This window comes from Denticeps clupeoides, chromosome 8, assembly GCF_900700375.1.
Source record: "Denticeps clupeoides chromosome 8, fDenClu1.1, whole genome shotgun sequence".
NCBI classification, from domain to species: Eukaryota; Metazoa; Chordata; class Actinopteri; order Clupeiformes; family Denticipitidae; genus Denticeps; species Denticeps clupeoides.
The window spans coordinates 2,468,209-2,480,950 of record NC_041714.1 but is presented as its reverse complement, the minus strand read 5'-3'; the positions used below and the strand labels follow the sequence as shown (position 1 = coordinate 2,480,950).

Here is a 12,742-nt window from a genome sequence, read left to right as displayed (position 1 = left end):
TTAATATTATAAATTAATTAATAATTTTATCACATCTCGGAGGTCTGACATTTTTGTTGTTTGGTATTGTTGATCTCCAGAGACAAGCCGTTTCACAGCAGTTCCAGTGGAACAGGGCGATCATGACCAACCACGTCGCCTGCTGGATGACAGTCATCTGGAGATCTTTGCCACTGTCAGCACTGGAGGACCAAGTTCCAGCGTTGTTCCTCCAGAAAGACAGACTTATGGAAACCCTCAAGGCAAAGAGAAGGTCAGCCGAAAGAGAAAATCCCAAACGCCCACCTCTGTCGATGCTGTGAGCAACACTGAGAGATCTGAGGGTGGAGGGTCTCAGCTCTGTGAGCGACCAAGGAAGAGACTTCATCTTGATGGAAATTCGCTACCTTCTACATCTGTGGTTAATCCAATCTGGCTTGAATCTCCTCAAGAATGTCTTGCACCTTTTAGATGTCCCACTGTGCCACGTGGACTTGGTGGTGACATGCAGCCCAGTCCCAGTGAGAGAACTGAATCCTGCAGGAGAAACGGAGCATCTTCTGGTCTGGCCATGTCTGTCCAAGACTCTGACAGCATGCCAGACATTTTTGAGGATGAACTTGAAGATGATGATGTCATCATCATCAGCTCAGTTGGACCTCAACAAGAAGATGCAGTGACCCATGTGCACCCCGGCCGGGAAGAAGATCTCCAGGAAGTGAGGACCACAGTAGTCAGTGTGACTTTAGAGGTTCTTCTTCATGTGTATCATCACATCAGTGAGATCCAGCAGTTCTATATGTTGATTCCCACTGGAAGCCAAGCTGGACGAGAACATGAAGAGGCTTTCATTGCAATTCCAATCATCTCATGTCTTCCTCAGAATCAACATAGACTGAACGAAAGAGAACTTCAGCATCTTCCAAGAAGAAATGTGGATCCTGCACGAGGCTCTGAAGTTGAAGATGATGATGTCATCTTCATCAGCTCAACTTTAGCCCGACAAGACGTTGAGAATGCAGTGAGCCCTAATTATCCCTTCTTGGGAGAAGATCCCCAGGAAGAGAGGACCACAGTAGTCACTATGACTTTTGCGCTGCCTGACCTTCTGTATCATCAGCTCACTGAGATCGAGCACTTCTATCTGTGGATTCCCACTGGAAACCATGCTGGCCTCCTAACTGGACAAGATCATGAACACCCTGGTTTTGTGATTCCTGTCACATCAGATCTTCTTCAGCGTCAACATGAAAGCGAGATTCACCGGCTTTCAACAAGAAGTTTCGATCCTGCAGGAAACTCTCGCCAGAGCGACTGCCGCATCTGCTTGTGTGAGTACACAGCAGGCGAGGAGCTGAGGGTTCTCCCATGTCTGCATGACTTCCATGCAGAGTGCGTCGGCCGCTGGTTACAGCAGAACCCATCCTGTCCCATCTGCAGAGCGGACGTTTTCTAGTCTGGTGGATCAGGCTACTGGTGACGTTCTGACGTCTTGTTATGGAAACAAGTCAGCATCAAGGGGAACATCTTGCACATCTCTTGTGAAGCTGAAGATCTTCCTCCGTCTCCGGGTTGCATATGGCACAAAACAATGACCAACCAAGACAAAACCAGACAGGAGAGACCAACCAGAAGTGTGCACACACACACACACACACACACACATCAATGCCCCTCAGCACACAGTCACTGTGTAAGGAACTGAGAGGTAAGTTAGGTAAGTATTGACAGGACCAAATATAATTGATATGATGTTGTAGGGTAAATTGAGCTCAAGGGTGTGGTTAGGAATCAATTAGTGCACGTGATGTTTAGTAAATTATTAATAATTCCACTTGTTTGACGACTCATCCTGCGAGTAAATCTCCTAGTAATTTTAGTAATAATTAAAGGGCGTCCACAGAAGTCATCCATGATTATTATAAGTTAAATCAAATAAGATTATGTCTGATTGTTAACAGTGTAGGGACCCTGGATTTTAATGCAGATATTAAACGTACTCGGGACGACCAACATAAAAGAGGAAAGGGAAGTACGTTTCATTCACACACATTCTTACAGTTATCTTGATAAACGTTAAGGGGCCGGATTTTACCTTAATCAGATTATCAAGAATTAGGAGAAGGCTATAATGTTATAATGCAGCTCAGCTTCACAAGTACCACAGAGGCAGACTTATGCAATGAACAGTCAATAACGATCCGTAACGTGTTTTCTGTCTGACAGAGGCATAGATCGGTCCTACTTAATCTGTGATAAGGCAGGCTCTTGTTGATCTGCTGTGCTAGTCTCTTGTGTAGACTTGTGAGAACAGGGTGTCGTTGAGGCTGAAGGTTGGAGAAGTTGCTGCTTGGTCTTCTGTTCAGGGGATTGTGATGAGGTGCACCCAGGACTGGAGCAGAACAGAAGTGGTAAAGAGGTTGCAGTGTGGAGAGAACGGCAGTGTCTTTTCCGCCCCCACCCAAACCCTGGCCCGCTGCCAGATTTGGGATGAAGAATGTGTACTGTCTGAACTCACTTGTGTGCTTTTGTTCTGCAGAGAGTAAAGTCCACAGTTTGAGGGACGGGAACGTCATTGAATTCGCCACCTTTGCCAGACGGGAAGACATCATGGACGAGGATGCATGAATTCTTTGGGACGACACCCTGACAGTGACCTGTGAAGTATGTTCTGTCTGCATAACCACACTGAACACATTAGACGTGTCAGTAACAGCGTCTCCTATTGGACGCTGACAGTGTTACTGTGCACCACCTCCATTGTGTGCATGGATGTTGTAGCTGAGTAAAGTGTAGTAACCGCTGTGTTGGCTTGTTGTAGATTCACGTGTTGCTCCCACCGGAGAACACCCAGCTTCAGCAGGTGAAGGTGCCCGAGTGCAGGATGGCTGATGAGCTCGGGAACCTGTGGGACCAGTCCCTTCTCCCAGACTGCTCTCTGGTTGTGGGGGGACAGGAGTTCCAGGCCCACAAAGCCATCCTAGCAGGTACCACACTCACATGTGCACAAACGCCAAAAGTGATTGGTGGAAGTGGTGATCTTCTGGCGATCTAACGTTGTTCCTTTTTTTTTCTCCTTCTGCAGCTCGCTGTCCAGTCTTCAGGGCCATGTTCACACATGACATGAAGGAGCGCCAGATCGTAAGTCTCTGTCCTAAATCTTAGCCCTTGTTTAGAACCATCTCAGCTCTGCTTTCTCTTCTAGAACCATGTGGAGATCCAGGGGGTGGAACCGGAGGTCCTGAGAGAGCTGGTGACCTTCATCTACAGCACCCAAAGGACCCAACCTATAGGACATGGCCGCTGAGCTCCTAGTAGCAGCAGACATGGTAGCTACTGTTGACACACACATACACACACACACACACACACACACACACACACACACACACTAATACAAACTCAGCACACACTCACTCAGCAGGATCTGAGATGTTCTTTTTCACTCTTTCAGTATCTCCTGGACCGACTGAAGAGGATGTGTGAGGAAGTTCTGTGCAGGAGTCTCACGGTGGAGAACGCTGCCGAGATCCTCATCATCGCTGACCTCCACTTGACCCCGGAGCTGAAGGAAGAGGCCATCATCTTCATCAACAGGTGGGTGATGCTCCCACAGCTCATTTAATCTGGACTGTTTCTTACTTTCAGAAGATAGATGGTATTGTGTGAATCTTTAATAAACAAGGTGCTTTATCTCTTTTTCTTTTTTAGCCATTTTTCAGACGTCTTCAGGACACCTGGATGGAAGACCGTCCAGATGGATCATCCTTGCCTCATGGGGGAGCTGTATCGCTCCCTGGTCTCTGCTGGGGCTTCGCCATCCAAGCGACCTCGGCTCTTTTAATTTTCTTTTTTTAACAGTTTAACATTTGTTCTAATATGTGTTTCATTTTGATAATATATACATGCAATAATATAATAATTTTATTACAATTGTGTTATGCATAGATTCATTTACACATAATATATGTTTATTAGTAGTAGTTGTATTACTACTTGTAAATATTAGAGTATTGGGTTAGCATTGATTTAATTTTACAAGATAAATCTTGTGTTTTACATGTATATGCTTAATTTAATTAATAGTTGTCAATAGCATTTAAGTAATTTAATTAGTAAATTGTGCCTTGTTTCTGTTCCTCTCAAGGTTTATTTTTGTCTTTACTGGGGCTTTGGGTTCTGCTATTTAAAAACAATTCCAATGTACATAGTTTAAAATAAAAATATATACTAAATCAATAAAGTAATGTTTGTACAATGTTTATGAATGTTTGATATATTTTAATACAAGAGTTTATACATAAAAGTAAAAAAGGCTTTTAAAAAATGAATGTCGTATTGTCTTTTTCTTATGCTTGACTCATTTTTATCCAGACGTCACTACATACAGCCACATACTCCTGTGCATGAATTCATAATCATTTTAGAAACTGTATAATGTATCAGAATTTATACATTATACAGTCATTGTAAAAAGTACAATGAAATTAGGTGCAGTCCCTGAGCCAGAGAGATAAGTGTCCTGCTCAGAGACACAATGGTAGTAAGTGGGATTTGAACCCGGGTCTTCTGGTTCACAGGCGAGTGTGTTACCCACTAGGCTACTACCACCCATCTTCTTCACTGGCTCTGTGGAGTTCACACCCCAGGACAGGTTTATGTGCTGTCTGTCAAGTCCTTAATCCAGAGACAGGTGGAATATGGTGGAATATGAATATGAGTCCCAGATCTGACAGCTTACACACCGATCTTTGAGGAAGGATGGTGTTAAAGGCAGAGCTAAAGTCTTTAAAGAGGAGGCGTCGCTCCCCTGGTGCTCCAGGTGGGACAGGGTAGCATGAAGAGCAACAGGTACAGCATCCTCTGTAGACCTGTTAGCCCAGTAGGCAAACTGGTGTGCATCTAAGGTGGGAGGGAAGAAGGACATGATATGACTCCAGACCAGTCTCTCGAAGCACTTCATCAGCACTGGTGTGAGCGCTACTGGCAGGTTATGGATGGTTTTTTTGGGAACGGGACTATGGTGGAAGATTTCAGGCAGGGTGGGACAGAGGCCTGGGACAGTGACAGGTTGAACATTTTGGGAAGAGCCCGGCCAGTTGCTCTGCACAGTTCCTCAGCACACGACCAGGGACACCGTCAGGACCTTCCGCCTTCCTGGTGTTGACAGCCTGAAACATAAATACACATAAAACGCCACTCCGGAGGGGAGAGCAGCGAGCCGCTGTGTGCGAGGAAGTGAACAGTTCGTAAACAGGTTTATTAAAGTTGTCCTTTTGCTGAATATATTAAGGTGACATACTAAAAAAGGGTGTGCTTTATCAGTGACAACAATTGTTCTGGAGGCCAAAAGGTGACAGACGACTCAACGCTGTTTCCTTTCCTGCACGTCCCACCACATAGCTGCTGGTTGGCTGATAGACCCGCCTCTTATAATTCTCAATATTAAAGAAGAAAGAACTAAATATGAGTAGAGTGGGTGTTTTAGAATGGAGAGAGAGAGATACTAGATATTTATTTTGTAGGTTATTTCATAGTGCGATTAATTTATAATTTCTTTTTAATAATGTGAGTTGGTATCTTGGGTCCTGACTGCACAACAGAACCGTATTTGTTTAAGATTGTAAGTGAAGGCTACATTTACTGTATACTGTTCATCAGAGCTGTACAGTGTTATCAATAAAACACCTCTTAACAAAACTTGGTCTTACTTTGATAGTTTTCTTGAACTTTGTCTTAATTCCCTTCCACATATTGTTTGTGACCCCGACAGACATGGTTGTCTGCACTGAATGAACAAGTTGCCACTAAAACAGAAAGAATTTTGGTTCTTCAAAATCCCTTGCAGATGATGCTGTGTATGGTTAGATATCGGAGGGATCGGCAAGTGTGCCTCTCGTCTCGGACAGTGATATGAAGTGATAAATATGAGTAATTGTGATTGTAATTGAAGAGGTGAAAATTTGCAGTGCAGGGGTGGTCGGTTGAAGTTGTGTTAAAGACCTGCGGTAGGAAAAATGGGCCTGAAAAAAAAAAAGTGTCTCCTTGTGCACCGTGGACAGAGGAGGACAGCAGAGCATGAAAAGTGATATCCCTGAAGAGGCTGAAAGGTGAGGGCAGCTGCCAGGCTTCCTGTCCTTTCCCTTTTCTTCTGCTCTAGACCCCTTTATCTAGCCACTGTCTTCTCTCTATCCCAGCCATATTAACATATTTATACCCAGTAAACTTCAACCACTGCAGAATTGTAATAAATGATCAAAAGTAGACAGGATTCTCTTGGAAGCAGGAGTATTTCCCCGGAGTTTTGTTAGTAGTGAGGTGGAAAAAACAGTTATTTGTAATTGTTGGGATAATGCTGGTTAGGGAATGTCTGCAGTTGACAAATCAGTTTTGAATTGAAATTAATCATATCCTCCTGCTTCAATTAGTCTTGAGCTTTGTTTCTCAATTTCAAAAGAACTGAATAAACCTGAATGATCCTTGTTGCGTTTGGTCTGTTTCAGTGACACCTCTGCCTCTGTGTGGACTGGTAGTAGGCAGCAGGTAGTAGGGCAGTATTAGGGTCCTCAGGTTTAAATACAAAAAGGTTTTCCCACCTGTCAGTGATCTGTTCAGCTGCAAGACCCTGAAATGCCCTCAGTGGCGCAGTTTCAAAAGCTGAACTCGGGGTGTCAGATCCAGATAGTGATGCTTTCCCTGTGGGTTGACTGAAGGATCAGAAAGAGCTGCAGTCACTGGCCATCTCTGTTCAAGGAGCCTGGATAGCATATGAAGTGTACTGTTCTACCGAGTACTGACATCCTGTACCAACATGTGCTGTTGCACTCCCATTTGCTGCTGCTTTTCTTTAAGTTTTGCGCAGGCCAGAACACTCTTTTTAAAGTGTTCCACCAGGCACCTCGCAGAGGCCACACAACCTGAGATGGTTTTGTATTTTGCACAACTAAATTCAGTGTGTGCCCTGCAGATCTAACAGAAGCCCATCCGTGTTTCTCTTTCAGAATTCTGGCAGCTGGCACTACATCAGCCCCATTGTCATGGTCAAAAGGAATTAGAAATTTGGTAGCAGCTTCCTCCAGCCAATCTGCAATGTTTGTGGCTGTATGTCTCTCCTCCAGGTGCATTGTAGTAAAGGAGAGGGACTTCATTTCCCAATCATCTCCTAAAAAATGACATGTGACCCAGATAAGCTTCTGTGGCCACACCCGTCAAATGTCTGTTGTTAACCATCACTGTAACCACAACTTGCTCTTTTAAAGGCTTGCACATGCATTGCACACACATGGTCTGTCTCCTTAAGAACACTCTTTAATTTCTCTGTTACTTCTGAGTACTTTTGCTCCATCATATTTGTGAAATGTGTTCTTGAGGCAATGGTGTATTTGGGATTGAAAGTTTTAATCCTTTTCTTAAATCCTGTGTCCTCCACCATGGACAGTGGACGCATGTCTGTGATGAGCATATAACTGCAGCATCTTCCACAGTGCATGAGGGACCTGTCCAAAAGTAAATTTATATGCTAATGCATGTAGATTTGTCCATCTGTTGCATTTATTATTACTACCTCATGTATGGGGAAGGCGTGTTTTAAGATGTAACCTATCAGTGTGTGTATGTGTGTGTGTGTGTGTGTGGCGCGAGCGGGAGGGAGAGAAGAGGAGGGATGAATTACATGAGTGAGATCTTGGTGTATTTGCTCTCTTGCTACTTATCATACCTCATCATAACACAAATATGTACAAATAATGTACGTTCTAAGAAGCGCTAATGTTAGTTAGCAGTCATAAAAATACAATACCTTGTAGAAGTGCAGTTTACGTGAGGATTTGTTCGGTTCAGCTGCTGTAGTATTGACGAAGTACTATTATGGTAAGCCAGGTCCATTTTAGTGTGTACACTGCACTACGTTGTCCACGCAGCGTAAAATGGTCCCACACCCCGATAAGTCAGCTTCTGAAAGTCCCAGCATTTACTGTAGTGACTGTGATCAGCATATTTGTGTACATCGTCCGACATTTACGTGAGTGTGGTTAAGAACTTTATAAAACTAATTTATAAAAACAAAAGAAAATGACGTAGGCAAAGAAAATAAAATGCGCCTTACCGTGTTCTATACGAATTGTTCAGAAATAGTTGTGCTTGTGGAGGGTGAAGTGGAAAGTAGCGGGGTGACAGACAAAAAAAGTTGGGAAGCCGACCCGACAAGTACAGCTTTTAAAACTGATTTTACCTGAACACCCAGCTCAAACTGCATCTGTAATCGCATGCAAAAAAAAAAAAAGAAAAGAAAAAGCTCCCGATTTATGTGCGAACACTGAACGGTCCAATTCGACTGGACTGCTCACATTACCAGAGCAGTAATAACGCGTTGCAAGCAGAAGAAGCCACATCAGTAATGATGCTGGTTGAACTTTTCACCCTGCTTGTTCGAGTCACATTAAAAGGTGTAAAAGTGAGGACCAACCAAGTTTCAGAGTTATCGATCGATTTTGTTATGAGGCAACTAATAAGCTCATTTAAAACCAACTCGTTTAATTCTAATAAATAGAACAATGTGAACAATGAGAGCAGGCAGTTTTGGTCAAATTTCTGCCAAAATCAGAGTTACTGTACAAAGTGACACATAGGGTGGTAGTAGCCTAGTGGTTAACACACTCGCCTATGAACCAGAAGACCCGGGTTCGAATCCCACTTACTACCATTGTGTCCCTGAGCAAGACACTTAACCCTAAAATTGCTCCAGGGAGACTGTCCCTGTAACTACTGATTGTAAGTCGCTCTGGATAAGGGCGTCTGATAAATGCTGTAAATGTAAATGTACATGCCAATCACAACTGCAAATGTCTATTATTTTCTACATTTACGTAATTACATGAACCCCACCAGTTACATGCACTCATTGCTAAAGAGGAACTAAAAATTTTGCAGAGATACTTGAATTTGAAATATAGTGGGGGGCAGTGGTGGCCTAGCAGATAAGGAAGAGGCCCCGTAATCATAAGGTTGCCGGTGTTGTGCTCTAAACTGCCCCCCTGCCACAGATTGCCTCCCTCGACGTCATCGCTCTTTTTAAAGGTGTAGTCACTTCTCCAGCGCAACAGACGCTGCCGCTCACTGTCACTTTTTTTTCTTGCTTTAAGAATACCCAAATTACTAGTTTGTAGTGGTGTCCCACAATTAAAACCTTAAGTTCTCATTAACGAAAACCTGTATGTCGTTACAAATGTGACAGTGAAAACTTCATTTGAACGCTACGGTACTGCTTTTCCTTTGGCCAACGCTCGATTCTGCAAATACTTTAGTCACCTTCAGGCAATTGATTTACTTGAATGATGTTTCGCACACTTTGCTGAACTCATTTGGCGGAACTATTTCTGCTTTTCTGTCGTCTTTTAATACAAAACGGCGATTAATTTTATGGCAGGCTGCTGTGCCACAGAATGCCCCCCCCTGCCTAACTCTGGCTGGGAGTACCTTACAGACACCAAACTTGCACCACTTACTCATATCTCTTCCTCATTGATGCCGCAGAAATTATTTTGAACTGGGCTGCAAGGAAGAAAATCTAGGTGGGGGGGCATTTCATGAACTAAATATATGAACAAAATAAAAGAAATACACAGAAATAAAAAACAATGCTTTTCCAATATCTTTGTTGTTAAGATCAATAAAATTAACAATATCAGCATTGTAAGAAACACATTTTGTACAGTAATTATTAAATTAACACTTCAGTTTTTTTTACAATCATTAAACAGTTAACACAAAAATAATTAAGGAAAAAAAAAGTTACATACATTATTGTTATATACAATAAATAACAATAATGTGCAGTTATTATAAATTCCATTTTTTAAAGTGCTCATGCTATTTACAAGTTTCTACAGTCTTGATGGCGGATGCATTGCACACTAATCAGCTGCATGCTGGGCTCAGGTACTCCTTGTCCACTGGAGGATGCTGGACACAGCTTACATGTAACCACCGTTTACAACTGTCACAGCAAATCTGGAAAACATTTTTTTCTGAGATGTATTGAAATCTGTGTCTACTCTTTATACAGCAGAGTTGATGTGTACACTAATAGTATACCATGACTGAGGTTTAAAGAATGTATTGCAGAGAGTACCCTGAATTAGCAAAACAGTTGTTATACATATTTACACACACTTGCAAACATTTATGTGTGTTTTAATAGCATTTTGGTCTGCATTACACATAGGGAAATGGAGAGTGACAGGAAATGGGAGGGAGAGACAGGGTGGGATGACATGCAACAATCGCCACCCAAGTTTTTAGTTTGAAGTTACCCTTGTGAGTCTCTATCCTCACTACCACAATAATAGCACATGCTGCTGAGATTGTCTGCAAAAAGAGGTTACATATGAACCTAGAAGTATATTGTAAACATTTAATACTAAGAAATGTTTATTAATGATTATTTCTACATACTATATTAAAAGGCTAGATTGTATTAAGTTGGTTCTTGTTAATCTATGTCTGAGATTTAGACAGAATGGGATAATCTATGACAAAGAAGAATACATACCAGATTCCCGGAGGAGGGTGGTGGCTATATCCAGCCTCATTTTGTTTACCTCTTCCTCGGTGGTGTCAAAACTTAAAGTTTCACCGATCACAATTTTTTCTGCAAACTGAAGAGAAGTTTGATTGGTGTAACTTAGAAGCACTGAATAACAAAAAAACTTAAAAAACTTAAATACTGTACTAACCATTAATGCCAGGACACCACAAGATACTGTGTCTTGCTGGAGAGAATGAGGCAGGGTGCTGCATGACCACCTTGAAATGTTGTGGCCCTTCTTCCGCATAAAGTGAAACACTCGTGAAAATGCTGTCATATGATAATTAGCTTTTCGTTTTCAGTAAGGCACCAGAGAGAGCCAAATTTACCTTGTTGTCTCCTCGCATCTTTTCTGATCTTTTAGATTAGGATCCAAAAACAGGCACCTCTTCTCATGTGGATACAGAACCTGTGTTTGTAAAGTTTGAATATTACATTTTCAGGCATTAACAAACATTAAGGTTTTTACATAAAGACCTACTAAATAATTCCTTTTGACATTTTTAGGAACTATATCTTCCTGCAAGAATGCTGGCATGTAGATATGGTGTTCTTCAAAGCTCAGAAATATAGGAAGACCTAGCCAAAACACTGACTCCCTGTGGAGGGTGACAAAGATATTGTGGCTATTGTATTGCAGTACCCACTGCCAAAAAGTCTAAGAAATCATGATTGCATATGTTCAACTGATCAGCTATGTTTTTTTCATGTGCATGATTTGTTAGCTCTGTATAAAGATGGATTAAATACCCATCCCAAAATCTAAATGTCCTGTCCCTTGCATATCTCATAAAGCATTGAAAAGGTGAAACATTCAAATATTGTCATCAATTCATTTATCTAATAATAAGATATGACTGAAGCAAACTGAGTATCTTGTTTCATCTACACTTACTGAGTGATACCATTTGAGACAGTGTAATTCACAAATGGCAATCTTACTGTCAGAATCCAGTGATGGTTCTCGTTGATAACCCCCACAATGACATCATACTTCATTCGATCCATCTAAGAAGTGACTACGCCTTTAAAAAGAGCGATGACGTCAAGGGAGGCAATCTGTGGCAGGGGGGCAGTTTAGAGCAAAACACCGGGTGCCACTGAGCAAAGCACCGCCCCCACACACTGCTCCCCGGGCGCCTGTCATGGTGCCCACTGGTGATGGTTACAAGCAGAGGACACATTTAGTTTCATTTTCTTGGCCTTAAATGTCTATTTTATAGAACAATATGAGAATCATATGGGCAGAAACTGAGATATCAAGTCTTTTTCTACAAGCAAAAGGAAATGAATGAAACCTTATTATATAAAAAAGGAAATGAACAAATCATAATCATTTATAAAACAAGAGACAAACAGCTTGATACTGAACACAAAGCAGCAGCTAGTACTAAAAAGCCTCTTGTGGCTATTTGTTAATTAAAAAATTCACTATGTATACAGTCATCCATATTTGTTAAATTAAGGTATTTTTTAAAATAACACAAAGTTAGAAAAAAATATAATCATTTGATGTTTTTCCCCCTGAAATAATTGCCATTAAAAAGTCACTTACATCCATAATGATCTCACCCCTCGATATGGTCAACTGCCATTTTGCAGTTCATGTTGCTTCTTAATTTTAAAATGAAGTTTGGTGCCCGCCCACGAGTGACCAGAGTATTTATACCCTGCGCTCAGCTCAGTTCTAGCTACCTTTGCTTCAAGCTTCATCTTGCATCAGGAGACGTGGAGACAATGTCGACTCCTTCAAACGTGCCGTCTTACATGAGCTGGTCGTTGGTCACGACGCTCTGCTGTTGTCTGCCAGTTGGAATTCTTGCCCTCGTCTTCTCGAACAAGGTAAACATTGTCACCTCTTTTTCATGTTTGCTTCGTTTTTGCATCATTAATTAAGACTAATGTCACTCCTTTCTCACTAAAGGTCAACACTGCAAATGCTAGTGGGGATACAGCAAATGCAGAACAGTTATCCCGAAAAGCCAAATATGCAAACATTGCAGGAACGGTCTTTGGGATAATAATGATAATCACCATTATTTCGCTCAAGGCTGTGGAAATGAAGAAGGCTCGTGGATGAATCCAGTGCATAATGCAATAGGAATGAATGCTTTCTCAATTTTCTAAATAAACGTCTGTGTTCTTACACAATGGTGTGCTTTCATTACGTTCGTGAAT

The 12,742-nt window shown here is 41.9% G+C and overlaps 2 long non-coding RNA genes across 2 annotated transcripts; both read left to right on the top strand.

The window, feature by feature from the left end:
• The first annotated feature begins 1,652 nt into the window (after positions 1-1,652).
• On the top strand, positions 1,653-3,575 carry LOC114795712 (uncharacterized). The gene is made up of 5 exons (XR_003750539.1): positions 1,653-2,643; positions 2,801-2,966; positions 3,065-3,120; positions 3,185-3,308; positions 3,434-3,575. It is a non-coding gene; the product is annotated as an uncharacterized LOC114795712 (long non-coding RNA).
• An 8,697-nt stretch (positions 3,576-12,272) lies between these two features.
• LOC114795711 (uncharacterized) lies at positions 12,273-12,712 on the top strand. The gene is made up of 2 exons (XR_003750538.1): positions 12,273-12,406; positions 12,489-12,712. It is a non-coding gene; the product is annotated as an uncharacterized LOC114795711 (long non-coding RNA).
• Positions 12,713-12,742: the final 30 nt, after the last annotated feature.